Below are 14,106 nucleotides of genomic sequence, written 5' to 3' on the forward strand. Positions count from 1 at the left end.
TGTAGATCAATAATGGCTTGTTATACCATAATATCGGTGATATAGTGTGTGTACGTAATGGCAGAATGAAAGTTTATTACTACTCTAGTACTTCTACAGTATTATATACACTGATGACTGTTTTGATTGATTAAGCTTAACGTCTTAGTAACAGCCAGGGTTATTTAGGGAAGGACGGCCTCCTATGTGTGCAATATGTTTCGGTGTGTGAATGTCTGTATGTATGGGTATAAGTGTGTGGTGTTTCCAATTAATAATGAATGTTGCACTTTTATGGTGCTATATCACTGAAATATGCCGCAGAAGATACAAAATATGCACACTCCATTCTGGTTACAACTGGTGAATCAGGAAAGAGATTAATCAGAACGGGAAAAAAATGAACAAAATTAAATTATCTCCAAGAGGTTAAGAATGAACTGCACGTAAAACTTAAATGTTGTCGTTAATGTTTTAATTGAAGTATGTATATATAATTCAATAGTTTTAACATATATTGTTTTTGTAAAACCTTGTTCAAGTTATCAGTTTCAGTAAAGGTCGAAGTCATCGCCCGAAGGGTCCACTAATACATAGTTTAAACTCGACTACAATGATAAAATACGATAAAAGTGTTACAGTACTTTACCATTCAGACGATTAACCAAATTAACATCTTTATTATATACCCGTGAAGTTATGTTTTAATTATTTTTGAAGACAATACAAAATGATGACATCATATTTAGTTTGCAAAACCTGATATTTGTGTGATTGTGTTACTGTCTGAATAGCCCACTATCTTTCCGAAACGACTTTAGATTTTTTAAATGGGAATGTAAAACGAGATTGATAGTTTTGTAGAGTCGCAAAAACTATCAGCTTACCATGAATGATACACTTATCATCACCATCTAAACAATTTAATGCGCAAATAAATAAAATGTTATTTTTATAACGCGGGTCGTCTCATGTGTCCCATCATCGTCCTAATTACCGCGCGTTAGTTGACTTTAAATGCACCAGACGGCAAAACAGCGAAATAAATGTTCTCTCTTTTAAAGATTATGCAGGAAATTTTGCATTTGTTTGATGTGTAACCTATTCCTTGGGTATCGATATATATTTTGGTACGTTATTTTATTTCAGAAACTTTCAGATTTTTTGTTAAAGTAATGGGCCTTTAAAACACTTTGGTTCGGTGTCTAGAGTCTCGTGTCATATTAAAAGCGAAGGCCATTTAAGGTGTACTAGATTCCGATACTTAAGGACAGCGTACGGATAAGGTTTTAAAAGAAATCTGTCTGTATGTCCAGAACTTGAACTCAAATACATCGATACCGTGCTATAATGTTTTACTATCACACGGTACATCCAATCTTGAAGCCGTCCAGACTAGAAAATGATAACATCCATAACTTAAAACCCCATGTTCTCCCGACACACCATCCGATATTAAGTTATCGCCATCTTTCAGACGTAAACTCAATTGCCAATCTTTGAAATGAATTAGAGCTGTCCATCGGTAAAGTTATTTGTCTCTATAAACCAGATCAGTCCCGATCCGTGCCGTCATCACACGTGATTTACCCGACTTGTAACCGAATCTATCGCTTGATATGGCGGCAACAATAAACGCACATTTTCCCGCCGTATTTGTACACCGAGGGAGTCCGAAAGGAAACATGTGGCGTTGTGAGATAGGCCCGCGTGTGGATGTTCGTAATGGACGCACGTAAGGTAGAACACTGGAGGGAGTCAGGCATGCTACTAGCTATAGAGAATGGTACAGTATATGTTGTCTGCCTCAAACAAACTGTGCTGGTTCACATTGCGATATATAACCAGTTTATATTGTAGACATGTGATCTTCATTGTAAAGAGATGAAATAAATCACATATATCATATCAGCACTATGCTATACTGTACTATGGTTAGTTCAGGTTTCTATCTAGTATGGTGAATATAGAAACTAAAGGTCGACGCATTCGTATTCTTAATTAACTTAATTTGGAGAAAATAAAGATAATATATTTCAATCAGATTGATTAATTAAAATTTTCGATTTCTTCCTATTAATACGTAATAATGTACTTGAAGGATGTAGTGGTCAATTGAAAGTTAAAAGGTTGAATGTTTAACGATTATTGCAGTTGATTTATTGCGATACTCAATGGCTGTAATCTGTTTCTTTATGTAATTTAGGTTCCTTAATATATAACCTAAAGGCTTAGATTATTAAATGACGAATACGGTTTATTATCACATGACGTGTACAATGCTACAATATTTACCATCGGCTATGTCATAATCACCTTACAATGCAATGTCTTCAACATGTTTCTTCCGTGAATCAACAAGTCAATATCTCTATTGCATATTGAATACAGTAATCAACTACGTACAGTGTATGCCTAAACGTGATTAGTTCAGTGATGAGCGTCCAGGTCAAAAAGCATGCATTATGATTTTCTGTTCAATGTACAGTATGTAATCACGTTTTATCTAAACACAAATGGAGCAAGGCATAGCTGTTTGGTAGTATTATGTATGCAATCACACCATCTATATACATGTATATATATATCACTGTCTCGTAAATCGTGATAATGAATTTAAAGATAAACTTGATCTTGATGCTCTAGAGATATTACACATAAACCAAACAGTTTTGTAAATGTAACAGGAGAGGAGAAATGTAGCGGCCAGACCTGGATTCGAACCCGGGACCCTCCGAACACTAGCCGAGTGCTCTACTGACTGAGCTTCCTGGTCACCGATGATCGACCCAGTCCAATCCCGCTACACTCCTCCCTCCTTTCTCGAAGTCTTCGCCCTCGAAGACATACGAGATTGACCCAGTCCAATCCCGCTACACTCCTCCCTCCTTTCTCGAAGGTGAAGCCCTCGAAGACATACGAGATTGACCCAGTCCAATCCCGCTACACTCCTCCCTCCTTTCTCGAAGTCTTCGCCCTCGAAGACATACGAGACCCTTCCAAACACCACCACCGTGGGTTATTTAGTTTGGCGCCAATTATGTAACAGGAGAGAAGAAAATGTAGCGGCCAGACCGGGATTCGAACCCGGGACCCTCCGAACACTAGCCGAGTGCTCTACCGACTGAGCTACCTGGTCACCGATCATCTACCCAGCCCAATCCCGCTACATAAATGAGATTATTTTGTCATAAATGTAATACCATAGCATACAACAAAATACGTAAGTTCTTGTTATTAAAACAATATCTCTTATTTTCCACTTATCTAGGAATGATTTTCCCATCCAAATAGCTGCGATGTTTTATATATTTTATCACATGATCTGATCACTCCCCTAAAACACGATATTTTTCTTTTGTTTTTCCTATTCAGATCCACATTGAGCAGGGCATGACTGTACCATACATTCAATGTTACTTATGGATAGAGAAAGTATAACTTAATCATTCCGATTTTCGAGATTTCAATGCAAACCTAATGAAGTTATAAGACAACCGTATGTCATGCTGTTGAGCCCTTCCTATCGAGCGCAAACATATGGCGGCCTTAGATAGGCTGGAGGAGTCATAATGATCGGCCATTGGGGAGTTAGAGGCATGTAATTAGGCATACGTATGTGGTCTGATTGAAACAAATAGGACTTGTAGTACCAGTTCACAAGGAATTATAGAAACAGTGTATATTGTAATCACGTGACATTACTGGTAACTACACAGAAACCACACAACTTAACTCACCTCAACGGCACAATCGTGACATGTATTGCTGCCGAGAAATAAGTATCATATCAAATTAATTCTTAGTTACAATTTATTTTGAAATGATGTTTTACAAGTATTTGTTGTTCGTTTTTTTATATTAATTTACGTCTTATTAACAGACAGGTTCACGTAAGGCGGCCTCCCGTGTATGTGGTGTCATGTGTGTGTGTCAAGTGCTAAGTGCGTGTTCTGGAAGACTGCGGTATACTCGTGTTGTGTCTTCGTCTTGTATAGTGGAATTCTTGCCTTTTTATAGTACTATATTACTGAAGCATGCCGCCGAAGCAAAAAAAAAAAACATCCGGTCACATTATACTGACAACGGGCAAATCAGTCGTCCCACACCATTTATGCTGAGCGCTAACTACATGTATATAATTATCAAATGGTATCGTTTTCAAGAAAGAAATACATAATAATGAATCAATACAGTTAAGCGCACGTTTTTATTAACCACCTGATATATAATTACCATGATGGTATATACTGTGAACCTATTTAATTTTGCGTACGAGTAAATTTCGTGTATTTCGCAGGCGATAAGAAATCACGGGCACATATCGTCACGGTAATGTTTTAAGTACCGGTTAAGTAGAGACATGGAAGTGGAAATAGCGGAATTAAATCATAAATGTACGCTAATCCCGGAAGAAAAATAAAGAAGTAACTATTTATAGTTGTATATTTAATAAATAGAAATGACTAAATAAATCAATAAAGTTATATCTCTCTTTGAGTTTGACACGAATGTGAAAACCAACTCTTCTATTACCCCCGAGGTGTCGGTTGGTTATGCTTTGACAAATACCGTATCTCTTTGAAATGTTTTGTGGTTTTTACATGCTGTAAAGACTAGCTCGCGGGATGCTCTACCGCACTGCTTGGAACAGCGAGGGTTTATGGAAGTAAAGAAGCAACCCTAATGGAACAAATTAGTAAAACACTCGCTGGAGGAAGTTTGTATGCACCAAACGAAAAGTTCGCCACGACACGTGGTAGCACGGTGGACCAGCGAAGGATACAGATAGTGGTATCTAGCAATGCAAATGAACAGACGATTTAATGATCTACAGAATACATATTATATTGAAGTAACATATGTTACAAAAGTACTTATTTCCATTATTGATAACGCGGGTAAAGTAAGTGATACCATGAAACATCGTTAACCTGGAAAACTTGGAATCACGTCAGATTAAGACTTAAGCGTTTGGGGCATTGTAAGGTCGCGCCAGATTGGAATATATTGTAGCCACATTTACTTTAGTATTCATACATAGTTTTTTTTAATTGATAATATTTTCAGCCATACAGCAATGGTTGACGATACAACAATAGTTGGCATTATAACAATACAATGGTGGAAGTAGTGGGCCACAGGTGGACAACCTAAACATGAAAAGAGACAAGTAATACTATAGACATTTATTATAGCCCAATGCAATCTTTAAGTATAGGTTACTTAATATTGTTCAATATTGAAATGTTATCACTTTGCCATGCAACCTACTTATTTTATAAGATTTTACCTGTATGTATGATCATTCTTACATTTGTCAACATAAACTTACCATCTAGAGTTCTAGAGTGCTAGAATTTGAAATGCATTGACTTGGTCGAAATTTCTCAGAATTTTGTAAGTATACTATTATACAGTTAGTGATTTTTTTCATATATTCCAAGTTACTATGGGATATGAGGAAATGCTTTAAATACGGATTGTATAGAATTTACCATTTAGTAGTTCAATCTCGATAGTATATATCCAACAAAACTATATTTGTTTTCCTGGATTTTAAAAAAACTAGAAAAGCTTTTGTTGAAAACGATTGACTACTGACAAGTGATTTCTGAAAGACTCATGGCGGCGTTATAATAAAGGGTTTGAGACCATACAATAAGACTGACGAACGGATAAACCAGTAAAACGGAGCACATTATTACACGTGAGGACACTGGGCGCGAGCTAAGCACGCGCTGGCCGTGAATGAACGGAAAGTGACATACAGTCCAGTGATCTCTCCAGTCAAAGAACTCTAATAAGCGTCTATACCGTGACAAGACAAATCGTTAACTGCACGTGAACGAATATAAGCAAACACCCTGTTGCAGCTGAGTCGTCTTTCCCGCCGTAGCAAGGAGCTGGAGCTCTGATTAACGGTTACAGACAGCTTTAGAGAGACCGTTATTATCCAATCAGATTCGAGCGTTGCTGTGAAGCCAAAGGCGATGACAGTACTTGCGTTCCCGACTACAAGTACCTCTTCGTTCATTCCGGGACTTGGATTAACAAATATCCACTTATCGCACGGAATAAAAAAGGGAATTATTATTTGTGGAACTTCGAGAAGGAATTGAGTGCTTTAACGGAATGACTTAAAATGTTATTTAATTTTGCGGTTCTGAAAAGAGACCTGTCATAAAGCATTTGTTTGCGTGTTCACTAGATTTCATATTTTACTAGAAGAACCAACGATCCGAAGTGCAAGTATCTAATATTTCCACACCAGGACTATTCCGGAAGTCAAAGAACACGGCGACCATTTAGTAAGTATAATTTTACATATTAACTAATATTCTGTTTAATATTTAAATCATTCCGGAATTTTCATACAGGTATCATTTCATTCGAAGATAATTTCAAAAGTTATTGAGGAGAAAACAAAGATGTAATATATTAAGCAACAATTACAACAGACATGAAACACAATTGATTTGGGTGACCAATACATGTACAATTCCAACTGACCAAAAGGACATATCGTCAGAACGGGGAATTAAGAAATGTTTTTATATGTAAAAATTGAAGGTAATTGAATAACAAATTTTACAAAAACTACGGCATGCTTACTTCAATTGTAAAGGAACAATTCGGTTATTTTGTTTTAATTACACATGTAGATATACTTCCTATTACCTACCCAGGTGCGATATGTTACGTGTTATGCCGGTTGTACATAATGTCATTGGGTAAATTGAAGTCAATTTCAGTTTAAGAATTATTCATGTCAAATTTACCTGAAGATATTTTGCCTATGTATCATTTGACGCTATATGCGTTTGATTTCATATTTTCACTACGATGAAACTGCGTGGTATAAATTTGGTGATTACAGATACTGATAATAAAACAACTCTTGTAAGAAATCGAATAAAAAAACGTCCCACGTGTTTTGAAGAGCCCAAGGATCTTGCTTGCGTTTGTTGATAGAGCCAGTCCCTATATTAATAGTTTTTAACAAAAGTACGTGTTTAGATGCAATCATTCATCCGTAAAATTGAACAATAAATCATCTAGGAACACAGACTGATTTCAGTTCAATTTCCTTTGGTGGTATTTTCTTACAGTCTCATTCCCATTATAAATAAAATGGACAAGACTTTCCTTTTTTTATTAAAATATGTATTTTGCGAACATACTCTGTCACTCTCACCGCACGCAAGGCATCGTATTTATAATGCAATACGAAATGGTAGTGATGTAATTTATCAGGTATTATCGGTGTTGTCAGAGACGTGGTATCATTACCCAACGCATGGATTGCACAAAACATAACAAAATTATCAAGCATCTGCCATAATTTGACTTAATATATCCGATGTTACACTCCTCTAGGACTTGAAAGGGATCATGTTTTGCTTATCGCAACCATCTATTTTTTTTTCCAAACGCTAAAAGAATTGGAATAGCATGTATATGTACGAAGGCATGCGAAGGATCTAAATGGCAGACTAATATCGGGCCTTCAACAGGCATTTGAAAACAGTCCAAAGAAAATTAAAACATTTCTTTCTTTCTTTTGATAATTTATACAACAGTTCCGAATGTCATGGTTGGATTTGATGTCTTAATAAGCATTGCAAATATCCTTTTATTCAATAAATCACTCCTTTTCCAGACCGATCTAGCTTAGTCAAGATGATAACGAGTGTGATGTATTGACTTTTGATCTTAGGTATAAGTTTGGTGTTTTAATCAAAAATAATTCCACTATCACAAGAAGACACAAAATTGGTACCGTAGAGTCCCGCCATATGCACGCAATCAGCAAAAACAACAGCAGCATAGAAACGAATTAATTACCATATTTACGTTTGTCATTTTTAACTAAATTTAAATGTTTAAACATGTAGATAGTCCGTAATAAGGCAGTTTATGCTTATGTATTGTGCTTTACATATTCTAAATTTGCGTTGACATTGATTCAATAACCATATTTTTTATAAATATCGTATAAGTACATAGTGATATGATATCGGATGCAAGCATTTTCGTTAGTGATGGAAGTACGTAACGCTTATTTAGGAGGGATTGCATATTACATCTCACAGTTCTCAGATCATCAAGGTCCGGTAAAAGACGACGAGTTTCAATTGAATCAAGCATTTAATCTCAGACCATGATAATGGCAGATTGCTTGGAGGGTAAGTATTGCAAAGGAAGGATACATACATTTTTAAAAGAAATACCTTCCTTTACACGTCACCAAGATTGCATATTTTTACGTGCTCATTTACCATCATTCCTCCCTCATGGCCTAAACGAAGTAAAACATCCAATAAATATTTACAAACATTTTATTACGTAGCTTTTAACATGTATATAGCTTTTGAATTTTGGTAAGTTGGTTGCTGAAAAGCAGAATTATCTAAGAGAAACCACTTACTGTTCCCTAACACATGGCAATTCTAAAATATGGTCATCGAATTATTAACTCAGTTGAGGATTGATATATGTAATGCAGATATATCTTCTTCTGTTTTGTGTGTTTATGATTATGATGTATCGTGATGTTAGAAGAAAGCACTAGAAACAATACAGCCTACCCAATACAGCGATACTAAAACAATTGTATAGCTAACACAACCGTGTAATTCGTATAACTAAATAACAATTAAAAGTGCTTGCTTATGTTCTCAGATATTAATAGAGGATTTTACATGAGTGACTATGTGATATGGAATTTATCAAACGAGTTCAGTAATTTGATATTCCAAGAGCCTTTAGGCGAGTGGCATTTCAGATTATTTAACGAGTTTGATAAATTTGATGAAGACGACTGTAAGATGCTATTTATCACAAAACTTTTGATGATATAAATATAAGTAAAACTTTAGATTTCGTCTTTATATAAAACAGTAGAAATCCGGCTCGGATGTGACGTTTTTGTCTACAGAGACAATCATGCGGCGTCATATATAGATTATGACGTCAAAATTACCTGTGACGTCAGAATGGTGTTCTTACACATGTGTCTTACGATATTTATGACATGGTCGTATGACATGGCTGGACAGGCCAGTTATGTGATGAAATGAGTTATAGAATCATATATCGGTCCTGAGTAATGCCCATGTTATATGAAATTTCAGTATGCAAGTCGCTAAACTCTTTGGTAATAACTTCCATATCGCATAGCCTCTTTTGCTACACCCTTGTTATTAATACCAAGTGCCACTTCTGTAAAAATGAATCTATTCAATATTCTTTCTATACGATATCAATAATATCTAAAGCTTTGTAGAGGAGGCATCTGCAATTAATTTGAATAGTTTTTTTCCATCTGATTACAACGTTTTAACTTGTATTGTCAGCTTTACAACCAGTAAGCAGATGATTTAGAACTGGATCTACTGCATTCATTTCAGAACATATATTATTTTAAACTATTTCATTTTACTTTGTTACAAGCATCATGATGTAAGTTGTGATATATTTGTATTCTGTTAGTGTATATGTGGCATTGTCATTCCACCAAGATTTGAATTTTCTTCAATATGTCATAGATAAAGCATGGGGCGTATTCATTTTCAAATCATCAGGTCCAAATCTGCTTGAATTTTGTTTTTAGAATTGTTTTACGATTATTTCAACTGACTTTAAATCTTAATTGCGGTTTTGTTTTTCCGTCGCTTCAATTTATACCTTTTTGCGTAGTGCGTATAAAATCAACCTTTATTGGTTTAATGATGAAGGTCTAGTCGCAAATATTCTAACGACATGGATCGTATCTTGCCGTTCTAAAGTTTGTTGTTACATTGGCGACGTTATATTCAATTAATACACATTACTCGATTGTAATGTTCTTATCGTATTCGTAATTACAATCGTAATTAATGCAGACGACTGTTCAGCATTCATTTTCATTACTTCAGTGACTTTAACTTTTAATATTTTAAATGTTGAAATGTTTTATTTCTATGTATGGATATTCTTGTGTTAATTGCCTTGCTTTGTGACACGTGTATGTATTTATAATTTAGTCATGTAGAATAGGATTTCCTATACTTTAAAGGTAAACCTATTACATTTTGTAGGTCAATACTTTATAATGCAGCTACATCTACAGGTCGTCGATGAAGTATGAAACGTATACTCTTCTGGAAACCCTGGTTCTGATTCATGTTGAATCGCTTCTGATTCTGATAATTAATTATTATCTATAAAGTCGTATCATTGAGTCATTGATTCTAAATGCGTGAACAATCGGCGACACCTTGAGGTTTTGGTTTACTTCAACGTTATCATGATAGCAAATATATTATGGAGCAAAAAACATATACAAATGAAAAAGAAGTAAATATTTTTGTAAATACCGTGACATTTATGTTACCACCGCGTTAAACTGAAATGCATAAGATTAATATATAAGTATATCTTTGATACAGGCATTTTCTTTGAATCGGACTGACACGGTCTAACCATCATATTATCGCGATCGGTAATGTCGTGCAAATATCACATTTAACTCGAGACTTCCAAATACACTTCGTACCGATATCACTGATGCTGGCACAAAGTAAAGTTTGTATTAATAGCACAGTGAAGTTTTCTTGTGCCTGCAGACAATGTACAAAATATTTTTGCTCTATATAATGTACGTTTTCTACCCGGTTTGCGCTGATTATTTTAGACATCATGCTATGTGGGTGTATACAATGCAACAGTCAAGCGTTTAGTCCAATTAAGATAACTATGCACTCTTTCAAGTACTTGTTCAAATGTGAAAACAGTTTATGATCTGTCATGCTATGACAAGACTGTACTCGGCATAAGAAATATGCTTTTGATCAGTAGTTTTCGCTAATTTATCCCCGTGCGACTCGACAGCTCCTCGTTTGATAACAGGGAAGTATTCCATACCTGCGTTAACGTAACATGTGGTATGCTGGCAAGTATTTCAACACAGCCTGTTTATGAAAAGCCTTTGATAAATACACCTTTGTAGATTCTGGTGTATTTGTATGTGCCCCATAAAACATATATACATTAAATAACATTGAAAATATAATTATGATATATGTATTTATAATAATGTAATATAATTCAATTCCTCGTCAGAAAATAAACCAGCAATTTGTAATACAGTTGGAATTTCGGCAACATGAAGTTGAGTTAAGTAAGATAAAAGGGACACACGTTTATTAGCACATATCAGTTTGGGGAGCAAACAAAAGAAATTAACAAAAATACAAATGGATGGCATTCTTTCATGTGTTTGTGATTATGTTGATGAGTTTTACGTATGTGAAGTTTAATTATCAACATGTGGTTGTTCTCAGCCCAGCATTGATAGGGTTCTAGAGAAGTAAGTCTACCGCGTGCCTAAATGTAACTGGTTTTCCTGACGAGTAGGTTTGATTATAACTCTATGAGATGACACCTATCGATGGCTGTTTCGAACTTACATTTTTTGTAAAAGCCATCAACTAATGGCCTTCACAGCAAGTATCTCTCTCAGATTGCTATATTCCACGTCTAGCTATACACTAAAAGTAGGAAATGAGTCTGGCAAATCATCTGGACCCAATACACAACGAGAATACAAGAATATGTTGAATATAAAATCTGTATAAAAAGAAAAAGTGTACTTAATTGCTCTTCTCCAATATCGGACTTGTCTGTTAATTCTGACATCTGATAACCACACAGAGACTGGTTTATATGACACACTTGAAAAACGCCCCATGGATGTGATGGATTGGCGGAAATGTATTAACTGTTGGAGATTTGCCTAAAACATTATTTAACAAATCACCACGTTTGCGATTAAAACGAATTTAAGATCCTTTTCATGTAGTATCACTTGAGATAAGGTTTGACCATGAAGTAATTCGGTACTGAGCTTCCGTGCTATTAATTTATTTATCACTAATTAATGATGAAGGTTTTATAAGTGTTTAATCAGTCCGTCTGACGCATAGAATTATGTAGAATCGTATTTAACTTGAGCTGTCTACTGCTCCAAATCTGGTATCTTACTAACGCCGCATCAATCGGGTGTACAGATATGTGTAGATGGAAAGGTTAAAATTGTACCCATCATCTTTACTGCAATACGTTTTACCTTCAAGAACATTTTCCACTTAGTCGCTCAGTGTTTTAGCTTAAATATTATGCATGAATTCAGAAAAGTAAAGAAATAATAAGTAAAACACACATATTGCTATAAACCTTTCTGTTTATGTTGCCAACATAAACCATTAGGGTTGAAGCTTACATAATCAAACTCCAAACATCACGTGTTTGTCAGACTTGGCAGAAGTGTTTTGGGTATACATGATAATGAACCACGTTATGTAACTGGTTATTTACCAATCGTATTTATATATATCAATGGTTTGAAAATGACATCGTTAAATACTGTCTAAGGGCTAATGTAAATTCGTTTAAAAGCTTTTTACTCCACATGCTATGCATAAGTAGGACTACCACGCTGGTATATATGATCACACAATGATGTAGTGTATATCTCGTCTAAATCTGGCTAAAGTACATCGTTATCTTTTATAATGAGACTTGATCAGTGAACATCGCCTGGCAGTAAGGTACAATCCTCTGTGTTCAGGAAGATGCCAACAATTTCATCAGATTTGAGATAAAACGTGTAGCGTGGATTGTTTTCAGTGTTTTCAATAAGATCAATGTTTTTATCTTTTATTCTATGAACGAACTATTTTTGATTAACACATTTAAAGCTATAAACGTTAACACCTGGTTGATTGACACGGCTAACTACTTAGAGATTAATAATACAAAGATTAAATATTATGCCGACAACACTTATCAAAAACACAAAGAATGTATTCATTAGTGTTTGCTACGAGGAAAACTATATTTACGCTGAAAATAAAACGCGTATACATCCTGTTATCGTATATTTACAGATAGTTGTAAGGCATCACTCCCACCAGCCCGTCGCCATGTGATATTTGGACAAGACGGACACTATTGATACATTGTGCCCCATCCCCATTTTATGGATGGCAAGACAATTATCTTTTGAAACAGAACTATACGAATTACAGGAAAAAGTAGCTGTCAAATCCAATACCAGTACAAATGTTTACTCCTCTTAAGACTTGGCAGCAATTCCGTGGTCCGTGGAGTATGAATGAGAAACGACCTGAATCCGAATCTCAAATTATTCAAAGGACTCCTTGCACGAACAATGGAACCATAGCACCGGCCTCTGTGACTTTTTAAATTTTTCAAACGTATTTCAAGGGTTTGCATTTATGTTGCTACATATAACATTTAGTTTTAATAAAATTGGTTCGTGGAAAAATTTCCATTGTTCGTGAAAGAGGTTCTTTAACATCAAAAGCTCCGTAGAACTGGAAAACATACATTTTTAATATCTTAAGTATTTAAGACACAGATTGGAAGGCCTGTCAGTCCTGACTGAAAGCGATATATATGATTTCATGCGCTAGTTGAACAAGGATGTAGAAACAGGTGAATCTCTGCGCATATTAAATATGGACCAGAAGCTACAAGACATTAAGCTTGGATCCCTAACAAGATTGAATGTCCACATAATCGGTACCATTTAATACATTCATGTCAATGACACTTAGCTATACATAACAGCGTTACCAAATTGAATTATGGGGTCTTGTTGAGCCGATCTGATGTATAAAAGATGATAATACTTTTTTGCATTGATGTAAAACTTCCATGTAGCTCCTTCATTAACATTTATCATATCTCAGTGGCTTATGTAACTAACGCCGTTAAATCAATATTTTTTTACGTAAGTTATATGTTTATCCATCATTATGCCTATTTTAGATGTTATAAGTACAAACGGTGTTGGTGTAAGAGAGGCGTAGTCAGTAAATTCGAACATTCGAACATACTTTTTGTATGGAAATTACATTAGGGAGATTATATGGATAAAACACATCAGATAGTGTATTACTAAACGATCCCTATACGAGAGAATTGGCACAGGAATGATATATTGGTGTTTTTGTTGTATTTATATATCTTAACTTAATTCCCATGTCAGATATATAAAGCGTAGCTGTCCGTCAGTCATCGTTGGTGGTTTGGTCAAAATTTTGGCAACTGTTCATT

The 14,106-nt window shown here is 35.1% G+C and overlaps 1 protein-coding gene across 1 annotated transcript in view; it reads left to right on the forward strand.

Moving 5' to 3' along the window:
- Nucleotides 1–5,777: 5,777 nt before the first annotated feature.
- The window catches only part of LOC138333550 (neuronal acetylcholine receptor subunit alpha-7-like), a 42,912-nt gene continuing 34,583 nt past the window's right edge, over nucleotides 5,778–14,106 (forward strand). The window contains exon 1 of the mRNA XM_069282001.1: nucleotides 5,778–6,290. The gene's annotated coding sequence lies outside the window, so the exon portion shown is untranslated. The remainder of the gene's footprint in view (nucleotides 6,291–14,106) is intronic.

The sequence above is a fragment of the Argopecten irradians genome, chromosome 10, assembly GCF_041381155.1.
Source record: "Argopecten irradians isolate NY chromosome 10, Ai_NY, whole genome shotgun sequence".
Taxonomy (NCBI): domain Eukaryota; kingdom Metazoa; phylum Mollusca; class Bivalvia; order Pectinida; family Pectinidae; genus Argopecten; species Argopecten irradians.